General features: G+C 37.5%; 1 non-coding gene across 1 annotated transcript; it reads left to right on the top strand.

Annotated features, from left to right (window-relative positions):
- The first annotated feature begins 1676 nt into the window (after positions 1-1676).
- LOC121228538 (small nucleolar RNA R71) lies at positions 1677-1782 on the top strand. Its single transcript, XR_005926114.1, has one exon. It is a non-coding gene; the product is annotated as a small nucleolar RNA R71 (small nucleolar RNA).
- Positions 1783-21884: the final 20102 nt, after the last annotated feature.

Raw genomic sequence — 21884 nt, 5'->3', positions numbered from 1 at the left:
TATCGGGTTTGTTTTAGCGTAGTTTTGGTTTATCATGTGTTCTCAGTTTGTGTTCTCGCCATTGTCTAGCTCCTCTATTCGTAGCCTTCGTTCTTCATGGACATCTTTGTTCTTTTCATGATAGTAGCGCACTGTCTTTTTTTTCTTGGTTTAAGAAGGTTCCTGCAAGGACGATTGAATATTAGTTTTATCATTGATAGGTTTTATAGCATTATCCTAAGTCTTAGGGGTTTTGACTGAGTCGTGTGCTTGGAGTGTTACTGCGTCGTCACCTGCACAGAGTGTTAGCTCCTCTGTGCCTACATTAATAATGGTTCTGGCAGTTTCTAAAAAGGGTCATCCTAAAATTAAAGGTACCTCGTTATCCTCATCCATATCTAAGGCGACAAAGTCTACTGGGTAAATAAATTTATCAATTTTAACGAGAACATCTTTAATAATACCCTTAGAAAATTGAAATGTTTTGTCAGCCAATTGTATGCTCATCCTAGTCCGTTTGGGTTTACCGAGACCTAGTCGTTTAAACATTTTATACGGCATAACATTTATACTTGCCCCTAGATTAGCTAAAGCAATATTCACAGATAGACTACCAATTAAACAAGGGATTGTAAAACTCCCTGGATCTTTTAATTTGTTAGGTAGTTCATTCTTTAGAATAGCTGAGTAGACTGCATTGAGTTCCACATGCGATGTAGCGTCTAATTTCCTTTTATTAGCCAGAAGTTACTTTAAGAATTTTGCTGAGTTGGGCATCTGCGCAAGAACTTTAATAAAGGGTAAGTTAATATGTAATTTCTTTAAAAGTTTGACAAACTTACCGAATTGTTCTTTTGTTTTGTCATTCATAATTGCTTTAGGATATGGCACACGAGGTTCATAATTCGTACTTACCTGTTTAGGATCATCATTGTTTACCTCTTCTCGACCTTTGTTCATCGCGTTGTCTTGCTATAATTCTAGCTCAGGTGCAATGAATCCTTCCTTATCTTGGGCACTAATTCCATTGAGGTGTTCCTTCGGATTAGGTTCTGTATTACTTGGTTAGCTACCTTGAGGTCGTTCGGAGATTAGTTTGGATAGCTGGCCTATCTAAGTTTCGAGTCCTTGGATCAATGCTTTTTGATTCTTAAGTACAGTCTCGGTATTTTGAAAACGAGTTTATGACACCGAGATGAATTTTGAAAGCATCTCTTTAAGGTTCTGCTTCTTCTCTTATTGATAAGGTGGCTGTTGAAAACCTTGAGGATTTTGTGGCTTTTGATTCGCTTGACCACCCCAGGAGAAATATTGGTGGTTCCTCCAACCTGCATTATAATTATTACTGTATGGGTTATTTTGAGATCTAAAGTTATTATTACCCATATAGTTGACTTATTCCTCTTCGGTTGTGGGATTGAAGGATAGAACCAAGAAAACTATCAATCTTTTTATTGAGAAGTTCTACCTGATTAGAGAGCATGGTGACTGAATCGATGTTATAAACGCCGGCTGCTTTTGTTGGTTTAGTCCTCATTACTTACCACTGATAGTTATTCAGTGACATCTCCTCTATAAATTCATAGGCATCTTCCGGTGTTTTATCGTTGATAGTTTTGCCAGCAGGAGCGTCAATCATTTGTCTTGTTGAGGGATTCACACCATTGTAGAGCGTTTGAACTTGCAGCCATAAAGGTAATCCATGGTGAGGGCACCTTCTCAGTAAGTCCTTGTATCTCTCCCATGCATCGTAAAGTGTTTGTAAATCCATCTGCACAAAAGAAGAGATATCATTACGTAATTTAGCTGTTTTAGCCGACGAAAAATATTTTAGTAAAAACTTCTCGGTCATTTGTTCCCAAGTGGTGATAGACCCTCGTGGTAACGAGTTCAACCACTGTTTAGCTTTGTTTCTCAGTGAGAAGGGAAATAACCGAAGATGAATGACATCATCAGAAACGCCATTGATTTTGAATGTATCGTAAAATTCTAGGAAATTTGCTAAGTGAGTGTTGGGATCTTCATCCTGCAAACCATCAAACTGAACAAACTGTTGTATCATTTGAATAGTGTTAGGTTTTAATTCAAAATTATTCGCAGCAATAGCAGGTCTAACTATACTAGACTCAGTTCCTGTTAAAGAAGGTTTAGCATAGACATACATAGTACGTGGAGTAGGATTTTGATTAGCTGCAATTGCAGGAGGCAACTGATTTTCTTCGTTTTCAACCATCTCGTCGGTTGGAGGTTGAGTATTGTCTTCTTGTTCGTTTTTTGTGTATCGTAAACTACGCCCTATTTCTCTTTGATTTTTACGAACTATTCGATCGATTTCTTTATCAAAAAGTAAGGGTTCTGACGAGTTTCTTCTAGTCATAAACTATAAAAACCTGCCAGGAGAAAGAAAAAGTAAAATAATAAATAATAATAATTAAATTAAATTAAATTGCAAGAAAAATAAATGGCTAAATTAATAAAAATTTAGTGTTCCTAATATTTCAATTCCCCGGCAACGGCGCCAAAAACTTGATCGCAGTGATTCGTAACAAGTAATAAATATTTATAAAGATCAAACCTAAACTAACTATTATCACGACGAAAAGGCAAGCGCACCTATCGAACAACAGTATAGTAATGGCAAGACCGGGATATTGTACCCAAGGGAACCAAAAGTACTAGTAATACCTATCTCTTTATTATCTATCCTAAGAATAAAAGGGTTTGTTCATTAAACTAATTATCTAAACTAATTAACTAATTTAATTAAAGCGAAGAGAGAATTTGGAAAAAAGACTTGAAGAGAAGCAATTAATAAAGACGACACCCAAGGAGGAATCCACCTAGATTTCACTTGTTATCTGACTCTAAACCGAACGATTTATTCACTTGACTTGTTCCGTAGAGATCCCTAAGTTAAGTTATTATCCCTATTCAAGACTAATAACATCTAACCCCTAGATTGAATAACTGAGACTTTTCTCTAATTAACACTCTAGGGTTGCATTAACTCGATCTATGGATCCTCTTATTAGGTTTCACCCTAATCCAGTAAAATCTCGTAACCCTATATCTAGGCGCCCGATCAACTCCGCTTAATTATGCCAAATTTACTCTTAGGCAGGGTCTATTCCCCCTCTGCATAAGCACATCAAATCATGGATCGCCTGGCTTCCTTGAAGTAATTCTCGGCGCGTGGTTCTGTGTTCCAGAAAAAGTTCTGGAGAGAGAGGCAGAGAGGCAAGGAGGCCGCTCCCTTTCTAGGTCATACTTAGGGTGTTTATATAGGATTTTGATTGGCTTTCTTACCCCCTAAGTATCATTTTTTCGTGTAAAATACAACTCCTTGAAAAAGGGACACGCCCGTGTGCCACGACTGTGTGACGTGGTTGCCAGGCCATGTGAGTCGTGTAAACCTTGGTCGACACCCTTGAAAGGCATGGGCGTGTGAGCTGTCCGTGTGGCAAGGCTTAGGCCGTGTGGTCTTTTTGATTTGGTCTATTTTGTCCCTTTTTAGCTCGTTTTTGGCTCCTTTTGATCCTTGGTGCACTCCTAAGTACAAAACATGAAATAACTGGATTAAGAGCACTAAAATCCACAAATCTAATAGTAAACATCCATAAATATGCTAAGTATTTGGGGTAAAAACATGTATAATTTGGCGTTTATCACTAACGTAGGGATTCGAACATAGGACCTCTAACACTCTAACTACCTTACCACTTGAACCAGTGGGCTCATTCTGATATGGATGTGCAGACAATTTATTATAAGCCCACTGAACAGAGATAGGGCTTAATTCCAAAAATAACAATATTTGTCAAGGGTAAGACTTGAACCCAAGACGCCATACGCACACTCAGAACACTTAACCACTAAAGCAGATACATAGTTGTGTCAGAATTAACAGAAGTAGAATTAAATTATTTGGGGTGTTACAACTCTACCCATAAAAGAAATTTCAACCTTGAAATTTACCTGATCAGAACAGATGAAGATACTGCTAATGCATCGAGTCTTCAAATTCCCACGTAGCTTTCTTAGAGCCATGATTCCACCACAGAACCTTCACTAATGAAATGACTTCCTCCTCAGAACCTTAATATCGTGATCCAAAATCTGAATTGGCTCTTCGTCAAAGATCAAGTCCGATCTAACCTCGATTTCCTCAATAGAGACAACGTGAGATGGGTTTGACCGATACCGCCTCAACATTGAAACATGAAAGACATCATGGATATAGTCTAACTCTTGGGGTACCTCCAACTGAGAAGCGATCAGTCCCACACGTTTCAGAATCCGATACGACCCAATAAACCTAGGGCTCAGCTTGCCCCTACGATCGAATCTCAGAACCTTTTTCCATTGTGAAACCTTAAGAAAGATGAAATCCCCCACCGAATACTCAATATCATGCCTTTTCATATCTACATACGATTTCTTTCTATCAGAGGCTGCCTTCAGATGCTTCCAAATTATTCTAACTTTATCTTCAGTCTTGAAGACTAACTCAGGACCTAAAACCCGTCGTTCACCCAACTCAGTACAGCATAGCGGAGTGTGACACTTACAACCATACAAAGCCTCGTAAGGTACCATATGGATGCTAGACTGGAAGTTGTTATTGTAGGCGAACTCAGCTAATGGCAGATAATCCTCCCAACTACCTTGAAAATCAATCACACAACTCCAAAGCATATCTTCCAGTATCTGAATCACCCTCTCAGATTGACATCGATCTGAGGATGGAACGCAATACTAAAGTCCAATCTTCAACCTAGAGCCTCATGCAATTTTTTCCAGAACCAAGAAGTGAAGCGAGGATCCCTATCATAGAAAATCGAAATAGGAACCCCATGCAGTCTTACAATCTCAAAGATGTAAAGTTGCGCTAGCTTCTATAGAGAATAATTCGTTCGAACCGAAATGAAATGAGCAGACTTGGTCAATTGATCCACGATGACCTAAACAGAATCCTTCTTAGTGGGTGTCAAGGGCAACCCACTAACGAAATTCGTAGTCACTCACACCTATTTCAATAAAGGAATCTTAACAGGTAGTAGCAGTCCCGAAGGCAACTGATGCTCAGCCTTAACTTGCTGACACGTTAGATATCGAGCTACAAAATCAGTAACCTCATGCTTCAAACCCGACCACCAGTATAATTCATGGAGATCCCGATACATCTTATTACCACCGGGATGTATAGCATAAGGGCTACTATGTGCCTTCCTTAAAATCGACTACCTCAAATCCACATCATTCGACACACAAATCTGACCTCAAAAACGTAGCACACCATCATTATTCAACCTAAAATCAGAAGTAGTACCACTCTCAATCTGACAAAATCGAAAACCCAGATACTCATCCGTAAACTACTTATCTTGAATCTGATCAATCCAAGCCGGCTTAACTTGCAAATCGACTAGCAGATTCCCATCATCAAACAGACTAAGGCGAGCAAACATTGCCCTCAAATCAGTCATCGCTCTACAGCATAAAGTATCAACCACCACATTGGCTTTACCAGGATGATACTCTATCGTGTAGTCATAGTCTTTAAGCTGCTCAATCTAACAATGCTGTCTAAGATTTAACTCATTCTGAGTAATGAGGTACTTAAGGCTCTTATGATTAGTGTAAATAATACACCTCTCACCATACAGATAGTGCCTCCAGATTTTCAATGCAAAGACCACTGCAGCCAACTCGAGACCATGCATCGATAGTTCTCTTCGTGTGGCTTAAGCTGATGGAACACATAAGCCACAACCTTACCATTCTGCATCAGAACGTAACAGAAACCAATGTGCAACGCATCACTGTAAACTACAAACTCCTTTCTAGATTTAGGCTGTACCAGAACAGGGGCCTGAGTCAAAACAGACTTGAGCTTCTCGAAGCTCGATTGTTGCGCACCAGTCCAGACAAACGGAACACCCTGAAGCAGAATTTTAGTTAGAGGAGTTGCAATCGGAGGGAACCCCTCAACAAACCACTGATAATAACCCTCCAAACCCAGAAAACTATGAATTTTAGATAATTTTTAGGATGTTTCCAATCAAGCACAACCTCGATCTTTCAAGAATCAACTCGAATCCCCTCAACAGAAACTACATGCCCAGAAAGGCTACCTCTCGCAACCAGAATTCACACTTGCTCAACTTAGCGTAGAGCTATTTTTCTCAGAGTATCTGAAGCACTACTCTAAGAAGCTCATCATGCTCATCTTTAGTCTTAGAGTATACCAGAATATTGTCAATGAAAACCATGACGAAGTAATCTAGATAAGGTTGAAACACTCAGTTCATTAGATTCATAAATGCAGCCGGAGTATTTGTCAGACCAAAAGGCATAACTAGGAATTCATAATGTCTATAATGAATCCTAAATGCAGTCTTATAAACATCAGCTTCCTTGACCCTCAACTGATGATACCCAGAATAAAGATCAATCTTAGAGAACACTAAAGCCCATTGGAATTGATCAAACAAGTCATCGATCCTTGGAAGTGGATACTTATTCTTCACAGTTAACTTGTTCAACTGCTAATAATTGATGCACATCCTCATGGTCCTATCCTTCTTCTTAACAAACAAAACTGGTGCTCCTCACGGAGACACACTAGAATGGATGAAACCATGATCCAAAAGTTCTTGAAGTTCAGCCTTAAGCTCTGTAAGCTCCTTTGGTGCCATTCGGTAGGGAGCGATGGACACCGAAGCTATACCTGAAAGAAGCTCAATCCCAAATTCAACCTCTCGATTCTGGGATAAACCCAGTAACTTCTCAAGAAAGACATCTAGAAAGCCTCTCACCGTTCTGATATCCCCAAAGAAGAACCCTCAGAATCATAAACACTTACGTAAGCCAAGTACGCCTCACACCCTTTCCGAACCAGTTTCTCAGCCACAAGCGCAGAGATCACATTAGACAGATAGTCTCAACGCTCGCCAATAACAACCACCTTCATATCATCCTTGGTCCTCTAGACAATTCTCTTAGATGCGCAATCTAAACTGACTTAGTGCTCTACCAACCAGTCCATACCCAAAATTAAATTGAACTCCCCGAACGGAAGATCCATCAGATTTGCCAGAAATACAACCCCTTACACCTCTAACGGAATGTCCTTATAAAGTTACTAACACGAACAGGCTGCCCCAACGGACTCAGTACAGTAACCTCACTAGTAGAGCTCTCAACAGAAATTCCCAAGGTTTCAGATACAGTACTAACTTCATAGGAGTGAGTAGAACCTATGCTTATCAAAGTAGTGTAAGGCACATCAAATATAAAGAATGTACTGGTGACATCATCAGGGGCATCTCTATCCTGTCAGCATTGTGCAGCATAAACTAGTGCAAGCTACCTCACCTTGATTTGACCAGCACCTCTGCCTGGTGCTCTCTGCCCATGACCCAAACCATTACCACCCCTAAACTGACCATGGCCCCTAGATGGCTGCCGAACTTCCCTCTAAGGTTGCACAGAAACCGGAGCTGAAGCTTACATCTGATCTGCCCATTGTGGACACTCCCTAATACAGTGGTTAAGAGACCTACACCTCAGACAAGCTCTAATCCTCCTCCAACAGTCATTCGGATGACGCCTACCACAACCATTGCACGGCTGAATCCCAGTAGGGGCAACAGGAACCCCTATTCTAACAGTGTAACACCCCACACTCGTGCCCTATGTCAGAACAGAATACGAGGCATTACCATACTTAAACTTATGTATACGATCATTTTCGAGTTATAAGAACTAGGTTCAATTTAAAACTTTTCCTTTTTAATCTAAAAGCTATTAATATGGGCTTATGAGGCCCAAATCACACTTTGGACATATCCCGGGATTAATCCCAACATCTTGGAAAACTTTAGAAGAATACTACTTGAAGCAAGGCACGTGCCCGTGTGGCCATTATGATATGGCCATTCTAAAGGCCCGTGTGGTTCACACAGCCTAAGTACGAAGGGTCACGCTCGTGTCCCGAGCCCATGTGAATTAAATTCTAAATTTAAACCTACAGGGATTTTTACATTGCCTGACACACGCCCATGTCCATGGCCCGTGTCCCTCACACGGCCATGACACGCCCATGTCTAAAAACCTTAAAATTCTATTTCTGACATTAGCATTCAATTAAGGGCATATGGACAAGGCACACGCCTATGGCCAAAAGCCGTGTCCTCCACACGGCTGAGACACACAGTCGTGTTTTTGCCCGTGTGTTTACTACCATGTATACTAACTTGCAATTTTTACGTGCAGGGGACATATGGCTGGACAACACATCCATGGGGCTGGCCGTGTGTAGACACACACCCGTGTGTCTACACGTGTAGACAAATTAAGGCTATTTACCAAGCCTCTTTACCACCCTTACATGTACCAACCTATATAAGATCAACCAAAACCAATACAAAAATGACTCATATAACCAAATCAACCATAATAGGCAATAATTCATACATGCAATTCACTCATCCATGGAAGTATCATCCTCTGTATATATATCAATAATGAATATTAGCCCGTATCCAAGGCTTTATACAAAATGAAGGTATTCATTCCAAGCCAACACACTTGGCCAATTTAACAGTGACTCAAAACACACCAAGTCCCTATACATGCCATATTAAAATAAAAAATCTAAATATACCGAGTGCTTCAGTTGATAGTGTGATTGATGCCTCTGACGTCTATTGATCCTCGACCTAGCTAGGCAGCACTATAAGAAAATAGAAAAGAAAGGCAGTAAGCATAAAGCTTAGTAAGGTGCATGCAAATAAATATAACAACTTTAGTATTTATCAACATGCTCATAATAAAAAAAGTGGGCATAAGCACAGCTTACTCATCAATATCCAATACAATTCACATAGCATATATTGAGCTCATATCTCATACATTTCAAATAGGTACTTGTACCACTTACAACATGGTTATACTTTCTCGTTTAGCTTAGACTAAAATTCTCATCGTTGAACTATTTGAAATGCTATCAGATATTCATTAAGCCCCAAACACAGGGTATGATACCGATGCCATGTCCTAGACATGGTCTTACACTAGCTCACACGTCGATTCGATGCCATGTCCCAGACATGGTCTTACATTGACACATCTTGTAGTCGATGCATGTCTTAGACATGTCTTACACTGGCTTACATCTCGAGGCCGATGCATATCCCAGACATGTCTTACACTAGCTCTCGTTTCAATGCCGATGCCATGTCCCAAACATGGTCTTACACAGACTCTCATAATGTGGCCGATGCATGTCTGAGACATGTCTTACACTAGCACACAAATGACCCCAAATGTCATGGCATGAATATCCGATTTGTTCCTAAGGTTCAACCGTGAGTTCTACTATCTCAATTACCATCATGCATTTTCATTTACACAATCAAATAATTTATGCTACAAAAATTCATGCACAATTGATAATAATATAGTTGTATTATTTACACACAACTTACCTCGAATTACAAAATGTAGGCGACTAATCAATTTAATCTACTTACTTGGCCTTCCCCTTGTCTAGGTTCGGATTTTGTATTTCTTAATCTAAAATAATAAAAATTTCAAAAATTTCATCATTTTATCAATCAAGGTACTCAACAATTTATAATTGGGCAAAATGACCATTTTTCCCCTAAACTTTTACAAAATGACCATTTTATCCCTAGGCTCGAAAATTAATTTTTATCGAATTTCTTTATGTATTAAGCCTAGACGAACTCTTTTTACTCTTATAGTAACCCAAAATCTCCATTATTTCTCACATTTATCATCTAATTTACCACTTATGCAAAATGGTCTCTAGTTAGGGTTTCCATGAAAACTACTTCACAAAAGTTGCTTAGTACACAACCATAAGTCATATTCTTTAATAAAACTTTAGTTAACCACATATATGCTTTCATAGAAAAACCCTAGACTCTCAACCATTTTGCAAAATAGTCCCCTCAATAGCTAGATTAAGCTTTAAGGTTTCCAAAAACACAAAAATTATCAAAAATAACCATCTAAATCACTTACTTGTAAAGAGACTAAGTGGTTGAAATTTCAAGCTTAAAAACTCCTCTAATGGCTGATATTTTTGGGGGGGAAATGTAGAAGAAAGATGATCTCTTTGATTTTATTTTAATATTCAATTTGTTAATGTCATCAATTACCAACCCTAGTAATTTTTGACTTTTTGACTTCTCATGTCTCTATGGCCGGCTATCTTGTCTTTTAAGGGTCTATTTTTCCTTTAAAGACCCCCAATTTTGGTTCTCTAGCTATTTGACACCCTTAGCTATCAAAATAGTTTACGTAAACCAAAAAATTACAAATCTCAAATCAGTCCAAAATTTAGAATAAACCAAATGAACTAAGTTTTAATAGCTTTTACGATAAACTGGTCGCCACTGAGTCTCTTCTGCACCGATCCGCCTAAGTTTGTGGAGTACCTGAATAGAAACAAACAAACAGAGGCGAGTTTACGTAAACTCAGCGTGCAACCCAATAGAATTAAGCATGCAGGCATACAATCATCATTTACATAACAAGAAACAGACGTAGATACGGACTCATGTCCTTTTTAGATACAGTAACAGAATCAGATATAGATACAGATATGCAAAATCCTACCCCCATCATCTACACACTATTTCTGATCATCCCATCACCAATATGGGGTTAAAAACACCCACCTATCCCTACACACCACGTCGTGTCATTAAGACACATATCATATATAATATGCAACCAAGCTACCAGAATATAGGTGCTTAACGCTGATCAGAATACTTCCTCTTCATATACAAACCCCACCCCAAAACAGATATAGAGCATACTTACAGAATAAACAGATAAAACATGTTTAACATGCTTATATAAACAAATAATAGATATACATAACATAGTCATACTCAGAATAGTATTATAGTCTAACTGATCACATAGTTTTAGGGTTCAAGTAGCCTTTACCGACCCTACGATAGGCCTACAGTCAATTAGGGCGACCTGTGCGACCCTATGAAAAATTTTAGTATAATGGACCTATATGTCTGTGTAGCCCACACACCCATATTGGCCTTGCTTGTGTGGTCCACACGGCCTAGCCCAAAATTCTCACGCCCATGTGACATGCCCGTGTGGCCCACACGCTCAACTTTGTCTAGCCTGTGTGGCCCACACAGCCAAAATTGAGCCACTACATGGTCATGTCTTGCGTACGGCCATGCCTTCGTTAACCATACGACCGTGTTCTTACACGTGGCCTACCACACAGGTGAGCACACGCCAGTATGGCGTTGACAGTGGAAATGGGAAAAGACAAAGTCGTCAACGAGGAGCTCGATGTTTACAATTTGTGTTTCTATAATCTGAACTCTTCAGAAATTGTTACATTATGAACTGTTTGTGTATGCCAAAGGTATGAGGTGAGTCATTTGTGATAATGAAATTGAGCTGAATTGGATTGACTGATATATTTGAGGACTAAATTGAATAAGTATGAAAAGTGTGGATATTTATACAAATGTAAAATTGAGTATGTATGTGATGATCTATTATTGTTATATGTTGATTAAATGTGTTTATGATTTAAACTAAGTGTGAATTGAGATAATTGTTGATAATGAAACATAAAATGGAAACCCTATTAACTGTTCCAGTAAAGTCGAATATAGTTGGCATGCCATAGGATAGGAAGAGCTTAGGGTTACTTCGACTACTAGTGGATGAGGCATTTGGTCCCAATTTGCTCCAGTTTAACCGATGAGATACTAGGTGTCAACTTAATTATAGCGTTGAGCGTAACTATTTATTTCAGATTTATTCAATGATGTACTAGGTGCCAAACTGGCGTGTTGGTTGGATCCATATATCCGTCAAAGTCTGAGTCATGTTAATAGGGAAATAAATGGTAAAAACAAAATATTGATATTTAAATGGAAAATGATGGAAATGAAAGTGAAATATATGAAATGGAGTGGAATGAAATTATGGATTGAGCTACGAACATAGATTGATTATGTTCAATGGAAATTTGAAAATTGTAAAGTGATATGAATTGTTCCATTACATGATTGAGTTACTAAATGATTTATGTAATGTAATTGCCAAGTTTTGGCATCGAGGAAATATGTTGATATGAACTAAGAAAGTATGATATAACATAAATGAATTGGTTGTTACTAATGGATATGTAATATGGTCTGAATGACTATACGAATTATTTTATTGAATTTACGTGTTGCATGTCATTTTTATTAAGTTTATGCATCATTAGGATTTATAATATGATTTAAATGTTTAGATTATAGAAATACCATTGAGTTATACTCAACGTATGATTTTTTTCCTGTGCGCATGTTAGGTATTTAACTATACAATCATCGACTTAACATCCAACAAAAATCTGAGACTCAAGTGTTGGTGATGCTTTTATTTTGGTCCTTGCATATACCTAGGAAACCTTGTAGTTAATATGATTATTTTGTATCTTGATGTTATTTTGAATCATATGTATACAAGTGTATATATATATAAGTGTGTGTGTGTGTGTGTGATCCTATTAGTTATGTGGTTGATATTTTGATAGTTTGCTTGAGTTATATATATGATATTCAAATGGTTGAGATAATATTAGGCATTGTGTTGTATTTTGGTTGGTGTTTGGGAATGGTATGTTTAGGCTAGGCTTTAGAAAAGTTTTGGTATGTTTGATATCTATACCTATGCTTACTTGGATGTTTTTTTGTTGTTTTTGGTATCTAAGTCATTAAGCTAATATGAAGATCAATTGTGAAATGGTTAAATGGTTATTCTTATTTATGTTTGGCTTGGTTTGTTTGATGTGCCATTAAAGACATAATGATATGATTGAGTAGGATCATTTAATCAGGTTTGAATTGTTGATTGAGGTGCCAATTGTGACATATTGGTTAGGCACTTAGGATGATTGTTATAAATGACATTTTTACTTGAATTGAATGCTTTTGAATAGGTTGAAATCTGACTTAAATCATAGGTTGGGGAATAAGCATTCCATAGTTGAATAGATTGGTTTAAAATACACTTTTCAAGTACACATGGGCTGACACATGGTCTACCACACAGTCATTCCACACAGCCATGTGGCCTATTATATTTTGATGTGGGTTTGGCACGATCAATGACACGACCATGTGACCTAGGTCTACACGGTCATAGAGAGTTACAAAGTCTAGCGACACGGTCGTCGGACCCTCAATTACACAGGCATAGTTTGTGACACGGTTTGGCCACACGGTCACGTTTTGAGCCACACGGTCTGGGCTTTGTCACACAGCCGCGTGACCCCTATTTTTAGTTTTTTCTTAACATTTTTTTTGGTTCAAATTGATCCCTATTCAAGCCCGAATTATTTTTAAGCTTCTTTATACTTAATATTTTCCTAAAATAGATTGATTAATGTATATACACATGCTCGTATGTGATTACTTAATAGTTATTTGTAAATTTGAATAGTAAATTGTTTGAAATTGTGTGGTATTTGTTTGTGGCACCTTATTGCTCAAGTCTGACGACCAGACTGGGTGGGGGATGTTATAGCTGGGTCCGAGCTACAATGTGTCACATTCATTGCCAGTGTAATGCTGATGGTCGCTAAACTGACTAAAAATTCGACTAAGGCAAGCGCACCTATCGAACTGTAGTATAGTTATGGTGAGACCGGAAATATTGTATCCACAAGGACTAAAAGTACTAGTAATTACTATCTTTTTTATTATCTAGCCTAAGAATTAAAAGGGGTGTTTTTAAACTAAAATTAACTATCTAATTAACTAAGAACATGATAGAGGTAAAAGTTGGAAAATACTGTTGGAAAACCGATGGAGAAGACAATACCTAAGGAAGAATCCACCTGGACTTCACTTATTACTTCTGAATTAGACGATTTATTCACTTGAATTAATCCGTAGAAATCCCTGATTTATGTTAATATCTCCCTCGAGACTAAAAACAACTGACTCCAGGTTGATTAATTGAAATCTCTTTCTAATTAAAACCCCTATTCTCGCATTAACTCGATCTATGGATTCCCTTATTAGATTTGACTCTAATCTGACAGATTTACGTCGTCCTATGTTTAGGATTGCATTCAACTCTGCTTAATTATGCTAGATCTACTTTTAAACAGGGACTTTTGCTCCACTGAATAAGCACATCAGACTTGAATTAATATCCTGAAATATTAAAGCAAGAATTAAGAACACATAATTAAGAATAAGAACAAGTATTTATCATATAATTCAAATAGTAATAAGATCTGTCTTAGGTTTCATCTTCCTTAGATATTTAAGGAGCTTAGTTCATAATAATTGGGGAAAACATCTCAAAATTGGGAAAACAACAAAACATAAAGAAATCCAAAGAACTTCTAAGCAAATTGAATGGAGATCTTCAGTCTTGAAGTAGATCCTGCTTCCGATCTGATCCTGATGGTTGTCTTCGAGTATTTTGTGCCTTGTACTCTGCGTCCCCCTTTGATCCTCTTCTAGGGTGTTTATATAGAATTTAGAGTGCTTCAAAACCCTAAAAATTAGCCTTTTCCAAGTAGAATTAGACTTGGGCCCGACAGGGACATAGCCGTGTGTCGCGCCCGTGTGAAGGTGCTCAAGCCGTATATAATTCTAAGTTGGTTTTTAGTCGACACGGCCAGGACACACGAGGTTGTGTCCTACTCGCGTGTCTGACACAGGCATGTGGTTTACCCGTGTGAAAGTGCCTGGGCCGTGTGAAGTACTGAGATAAGCCCATTTTGTCTGTTTTTGGCCCGTTTCTTACTCTTTTCACCTTCTTATGCTCACCTAAGTATAAAACATGTAATTAAAGGATTAGGAGCATCAAATTCACTAAATCTTATAGTAAATCATCCAAAAATATACCAAGCATGTGATAAAAATATGTATATATTATGGTTTATCAAATATCCCTACACTTAAGCATTTGCTTGTCCTCAAACAAAATTTTCAACTCACAATTAAAATAAATTCTTCTCAACTTATAATTCTCATCAATAATGTTTCGAAGTGATCCACAAGTAATCATACATTGAGAGCTTAACTAAAAGAACATTAAAGTTTCAAACAATTCAAGTTGAGCATTTTAATCATAAAATCATAGGTATCCCCTTTATCTAAGTGATTACCTTTAATTCCAAATCGACAAGGGTTGACATCCTCACTAAAGATTCACTCAAATCACTCAAAGTGTTTAGGGTTCAATAATTAAGCACTCAATTGTCAAACATGAAAAGTTATTACCATAGGCTTGCATGAAAATCAAATCTCCACCACTATAAATGAGATGATACACAAATCAAAAGGTCTTTTAACAGGGTTGTAATGGGGCTTGGGTTAAAGGTGTGGGTAAAGGCTGAAAAAGAGGGTTAGAATCGAGATTAATTTAATAAATTACCAAACTTAGAAAAATAAAGCTAATTACTGAATTACAACCAAGTGCCATAATAAAAACCTTCAAAAACTAATGACTGAGCTTTTTCTCAATATAATAACTTTAACTTATCCAAGCTCTTTATAAAAATGAATATAAATATACGGTTGAGGATTTTTTTTTAAGAATAAGAACAAGTACAATAATGGAAAGTACATAATAAAAAATAATTTAGCAACTGAAATGAACGAACATAGTTAGGTAGCTATTCAAATCAAATGTCGATAAAAAAAGGAGTTAATAAAAAGGGAGAAATTCTTAACGAATCAAAAAGGGTTAAGTTGTGGGTTAACATTAAGGGGAAATTCAAGAAACAATGGTTAAGGTTCAAAGGGGTTCACTAAGGGTCAATTATGTGGGTAGGCTTTTTAGGGCATGAGTGAGTTAAAACCTAAGTGCCTTTATCATCTCGGTATATCAAATCAATGGTGTGGTCTTGACATGTATAATCGAAGCAAGTTCTAGAATAACAAATCAGTATTGACACACTCGTAAGCAACAATAAAGTGAGAAAGAAAGGACATATGCTCTAAAAGGCTTAAAATCTCACGCAAATTATGGGTATTTGATGTCAATCCTGTAAATTTAAAACTTCAAGATAATACCTCAATTCGGGGAAACAACCAAGCAATTTCAATTCTCAAAAGTCAACTTATCATGCTTGATTCTCTATTGTCCTAAAGTTTTAAAAAATCAATGCACAATTACCTATGTTTTCATCCAAAACATATTAATAAAAATCATAAATCAATCAAAATTCATTCTAATAGTAATATGAGAAAATTATTCAAGAACAAGATATAATTCAGGAATTTTCTGATAATCATATAAATAACCTCCCCACACTTAAGATGTACATTGTCCTCAATGTTTAAAGATAGATAATAACAATATAAGCATAATATCATAAGAGAGGGAAAGAAGCGAAACTGCCCTGAATTTTTGGATGGATTCCTTGGAATAATGAAAGTGAAAATTATAGATATGGCTAATGATGTGCATGAGTCTGAGCTACTATTAAGAAAATAAACACAATTATGAAGAGAATTAAAGGGTTACTCGATAATAGCCATAAAGATAAACATAGTTTAAAAGTATAAATGACAAGTCTTTAAAATAAACATAAAATAAAAATAAAAATAAAGCGAAAAACAAAAGATAAAAATAAAAAACAAATGGACTTAAAAGTCCTCATCAGTAGATGGATCTTAAAGTGGTGGTGGTTGAGGTGAGATGTTGAAGTGCTGGCAGATCTGCTGCAAGGTCGCCTCGATGTTGTCGAACCTCGTAAAACACTGTTGCTCGAAGCGAGTGAGTTGCTCGGATATATCAGTGAAAGTGGCAGCAGGAGGTCGGTGACTCAGTGGTGGTGGTGGGTGTGGTTCTTCGTGAGGGGGAAGGACATCATCAATAATGTATTCCGGCTCATCCTGGTCATCAGAGTAAACGAGTCTGTACTGAGAGGGGTTGAATCCACAGCATCGCTCTATCATCCTCATGTGGATCATACTAGAAATTCCCTGAGGAGACATCTGGCCTACTAGTGTGAGTGTCGATGACAGCTCTAGGTGTCGAAGAGGCCGAAATGACAAGCGAAACGAGTCACATAGGGACCAAAACAGATGGGACCCTTGCTATGGTGGTCCGTCTGATGGCGAAAAGCAAGCTCTATGAAGTATACCAAATCAAAGACATGACTAGTCACCATGCTCCATAAAAAATAAGCATCGGAGGTGCTGACGATGCCAGTACTCTCTCTCTTCCCAATCAAGGTGTGAGCCAAGATGGCATGGATGTAGCGTAGTGCTGGAGGAAGAGAGGTCGCCTTTGAGCGACTTGCATCATAGGAAACAATACTCGCCGTAAGGTCGGTCCAACAGCAGGAGGGCGAGTAGTGTATGTGATGGTGAAGATGTAAAAAATCCTCGGAAGTCATAAACTCCTCCGTGTAGATGCCCAAAATAGCTCTAAAAACTGGTACACTCATGTGTCTTACGAGTCCACCAAGTCTAAAAATGATAGCACCGACCTCATCATGGGTATTCATCACATGCTATAGATGGAAAGTAGTGCAAAACTCCAAGGTAAGCTTTGAATAGGTGGGGTCGTTAATCGCAACACGGGGCAGTGGCGAGATGGAAATGAACAAGGTTGGCAAGATAGACCTGCTCCAAGGTGGTCCAATCTATACAGCGGCCCACTCCCAATGGTCGTACTCGAAGAAGCTGAAACAAGTCGTCCTGTTGGCTTAACGAGAATCAAAGTAGAGGGTAACGAGCTTCGGTCGAGGTGCTCGAGGACGTTACGCCAGGACCCTTCTGCTTTTTTGAAGTGGGAACAGCGACCTTGAATTTACCTTGAGTGTTCATCATAACAAATCTACAAGAAAGCAATTAATGAAAGCAAGATAGAAATGACCCTGTAAGGAATCAAAATCTTAATTAAACTAAACAGGGGAATTATTAATGATATTGACTTGTAAAATAATCCAAACAAAGAGCAAGTGATGCATAAGAATGCACATAATGAAACCACTATCAAGAAATATTAAATAGCATCAAGAACCTAATAAAAAATAATAAGCTATGTCAAACTAAATACATCTAAACGCTAACTAATTTAGTTGTACCAAATTAATGTCCTCTAAAATAATAAGATAAATTTAAACTAAAAATAAAATAGAAAAATAAAATAAATATATAAATAAATAAAACTGAAATAGAATAAAGGGGGTAAAAGGAGGAACCACGGGCGGAGGTACGGACGGCGAGGGTGGCTGCGGTGGTGGCTCGTCAGTAGAGGAAAGTGGGGGAGGGTAAGGGCCATGGAAAGGTTGGGGTAGAGGAAGAAGAAGAAAGGGAAAAAGAAAAGGGAAGAAGATGAAGGGAGAAGAGAAAAGGGGCGAAAAGGAGGGAGGAAGAAGAAAGAGAAAGTATGGTGGTCGATCGGTGGGGGTAGGGATGTTGTGGCGGCAACTAAGGCTATTAGAGTTTTTAGGATGAAGAAGACAAAATAGGTGAAGGGGAATTAAGGTTTGGGGGGTTTTATGGGGACACAGTCGTGTGACCCCCGTCTTGGGCCACACGGTCGTGTAACACGCCCGTGTGGCTCGAGTTTAGCTTGTGTTCATCGTGAAAGTTTAACCCTCATTCGTCACACGGCCTTAGACATGCCCGTGTGTCCTGGCTGTGTGGTTCACATGGTCGTTTTGCACAGCTGTGTGCTTCATTGTTCACTTCTCCCACGCCAGTGTGGTATCCCACACGTCTGTGTGCCTTACTTGTGAAGCTCCCTAACTTCTATAAAATTTGAAAATTTAGCTCCACATTTCACTAGCCTGGGACACGCCCGTGTGTCCAAGCCGTGTGGTCCACACGGCCGTGTCGCATGCCCATGTGGCCTCTTTTTGCCCATGTCTGTCAATTTTGGGTGATTTAAGCCCTGTTTCCACATGACCAAGGACACACTCGTGTGTCCAGCCCGTGTGGGTCAAAAACTTGCATTTAAACACGAAAAATAGATAAAAATAAATTAGTTAGTGGTGTTAGTGCTCGGGTTGCCTCCCGAGAAGTACTTATTTAGAGTCTAAGCTCGACTTACCTCTAATTCGCGTAATCATGGTGGTTTGAGGAGTTGAAACTCCTCATTCCTGCTATCAATTTTAACAAAATAAGGTTTGAGTCGAATGCTATTTACCTTGAAATTGGCTGACCCTGGGATGATTAACCTCAAACGTACCATATGAATAAACATTTACTATCGTAAAAAGAGGTACATCATTCGCATTAAGCTCAGAAGTGATAATTCTAGGGTCTGTTTTTTCTAACAATACCTGGTCTCCGACCTTAAATTGATGTGTCTCATTTTTAGGTTCGTTATGGTGCTACTTTGATTTATCATGGTGTGTTTTAGGTTCATCTCTTCCGTAGGTTCGCCATTCATCTAGTTTCTCGATCTGTAATCTTTGTTCCTCAAGAGCCATTCTATTTGTGTTGCAAGAGTTGGATCGTGGCTCATCTGGGCTTTTCGAGAGTTTATTCTATAAAGAAGTTTTAGCCATGAGGTCATTAACAGTACTCGTGATATCATCCCAATCACTAGATATCCTAACAGAATCTCGAACTGGTGTATAGGGATGGTCGGAGATGGTGTGTAGAGGTTGGTGGGTAGGATAGTGATTTCTGTTACTGAATGCATACTGTATCTGAGATGGGCTAAGGCCCTAATTTATATCTGAACTATATCTGAATCTGTAATGGGCTTAGGCCCCAGATTGTATGTGATTGATAATTGTTGTTTGACTGTATGCATATTATCTATGGGGATTACACACTGAGTTTACATAAACTCACCCCTTCTTGTTTTATCTATACAGGTAATCCCTAGACTTAGACAGATCGGTGCGGCAGAGGACTCAACGGTGACCACATGTCTATTGAATTGCTTTAATTTTATTTATGGTTTCTATTCCTACTTTTGATGTAATTTGGGACTTTTGGACTGTTTGCCTTTATTTTGGATTTTAACTGTTTTCATGGACTTTTAAACTGTAAAACTCAATGAAAACTCAGTTTAATTAAAAACAACGTTTTCCTAAACGCGAATGGTTTTCTTTAAATATCACGGTTTTAAAAGCTTCTGTTACAAAATATTTTTTAAACGAATTAAATTAACAAGAAAATAATTTTGAGATAAATAGAAGCTAATAAACAGAAACGATTTTAACTTGATAAATCGATTTCAAATTCAATTCCATGTGACATCGCCAGATTCGCCATAACGTTTAGGCCGGGTTTGGGGTGTTACAGCCAGAGCAACCATGATCAGTTCATATTTAAAATATACAAATTAATGATCAAATTAAACAAATATGCATTCAACATGAAATACAATCACTCTTAGGCTTTATACTAGCTTTCAGAAGCTTTATAGATGAACTAAGGTTGAATTAGGACTAAAACAAAAATTTTCAAAATTTAAGACTGACGTCGCGATGTAAGGGGATTCTCATCATGACGTGACATACTAACTTAGTCAAATGACTTTCCTATCGTGGCGTCACATACTACACCTACAATACTTATAAGCTCATTCCTATTCTAAGTAATGTTTAGCTCGTTATCACTTCGACTTAATTTTTCATCTCAGGATGCCCGACAACCACCTCGAGTTGCCTAGCAACAATGGTTTTCTCAATTCAAATCTATCATCCCGGTTACTCGACAATGATGACTTACCACCCTGGATTGTCCAACAATGATGGTTTTCTCAATTCAAATATGTCATCCCGGGTTGCCTGGCAATAATGACCTATCATTCTGGATTGCCTGACAACGATGGTTTACATAGCACTTTAGCCCTTATGGCATATCAATTTGTTTTTGATGCATTCCATATAGTTATTAAGTTATCCGTTTTTCATTTCGTTACATGTAGACCAAATCAAATTCATTACAATTTAGATTCTATCATTGACAAATCAATTATCATATGTCACAATATACCTCAATTTAATTTCATACCAATCAAATTTAAAATGTCCACTTTATTCAAATTAATCCTTACCTCGTCATTTAATAGTAACTACCTCATCATTTATGTACATGGTAAAATAACATGAAAGCACGGAAATTAAATAAGACTTAAGTCATAGAAATACATACCGTAATTTCTGAGCTATTCGTCGACAACTTTGGATTTTTCCTTCCTTTTTGAGGAATTCGGATCGATATTAGCTACGAATGAACGTAAACACATAGAACTATCAATAAACAACCAACTTGCAATCAATTGTCATTTTATTCAAGCATTACAATTTATTCAAACATTATAATTTATTCAATTTAGTCCCTAAAACTGGAACTAACATAACTGTCAATCTAAAGCTTCAAATTGAAATCAATGTTCACTGTTAACCATTAGGAACCTCCTATTTTTCATTTCTACATTTAAATTTTCAATTTATTTAGTTTAATTCTTTATGTATTAAACTATCAATTAACTTCACAATTTAGTTAATTTTCACCTCTAAGCTTAAAATCTATCAATTTAACATCTAAAACTTCAAGAATTCAATAATGATACTTCCTAAAACTTTAATAGTTTCACAAATTAGTACATGGGCTAGTTAAATCAAGCTCCTATGGCCTAAAACCATAAAAATTACAAGAAAATGACTAAATTACCCTTACCAAAATAAGGTCGAATACTTTGAAGTTCTCATTAGTTTTTCTTTGTTTAGCTTCGGGTAGAAGATGAAAAGAGATGATGAAAATGTTGTTTTCATCCACTATCCCTATATTTATGTTTATTATATTAAGTTAATTAAATTTAACTTATTAATTCAATTTTAATTTTAATTATTTATATATATACATAGTCCTTACCGTCCACAATTATGA

Source organism: Gossypium hirsutum, chromosome A04, assembly GCF_007990345.1.
Source record: "Gossypium hirsutum isolate 1008001.06 chromosome A04, Gossypium_hirsutum_v2.1, whole genome shotgun sequence".
Taxonomy (NCBI): Eukaryota; Viridiplantae; Streptophyta; class Magnoliopsida; order Malvales; family Malvaceae; genus Gossypium; species Gossypium hirsutum.
Note: the sequence above shows the minus strand (reverse complement) of the source record. Positions and strands in the feature narration are given on the sequence as shown.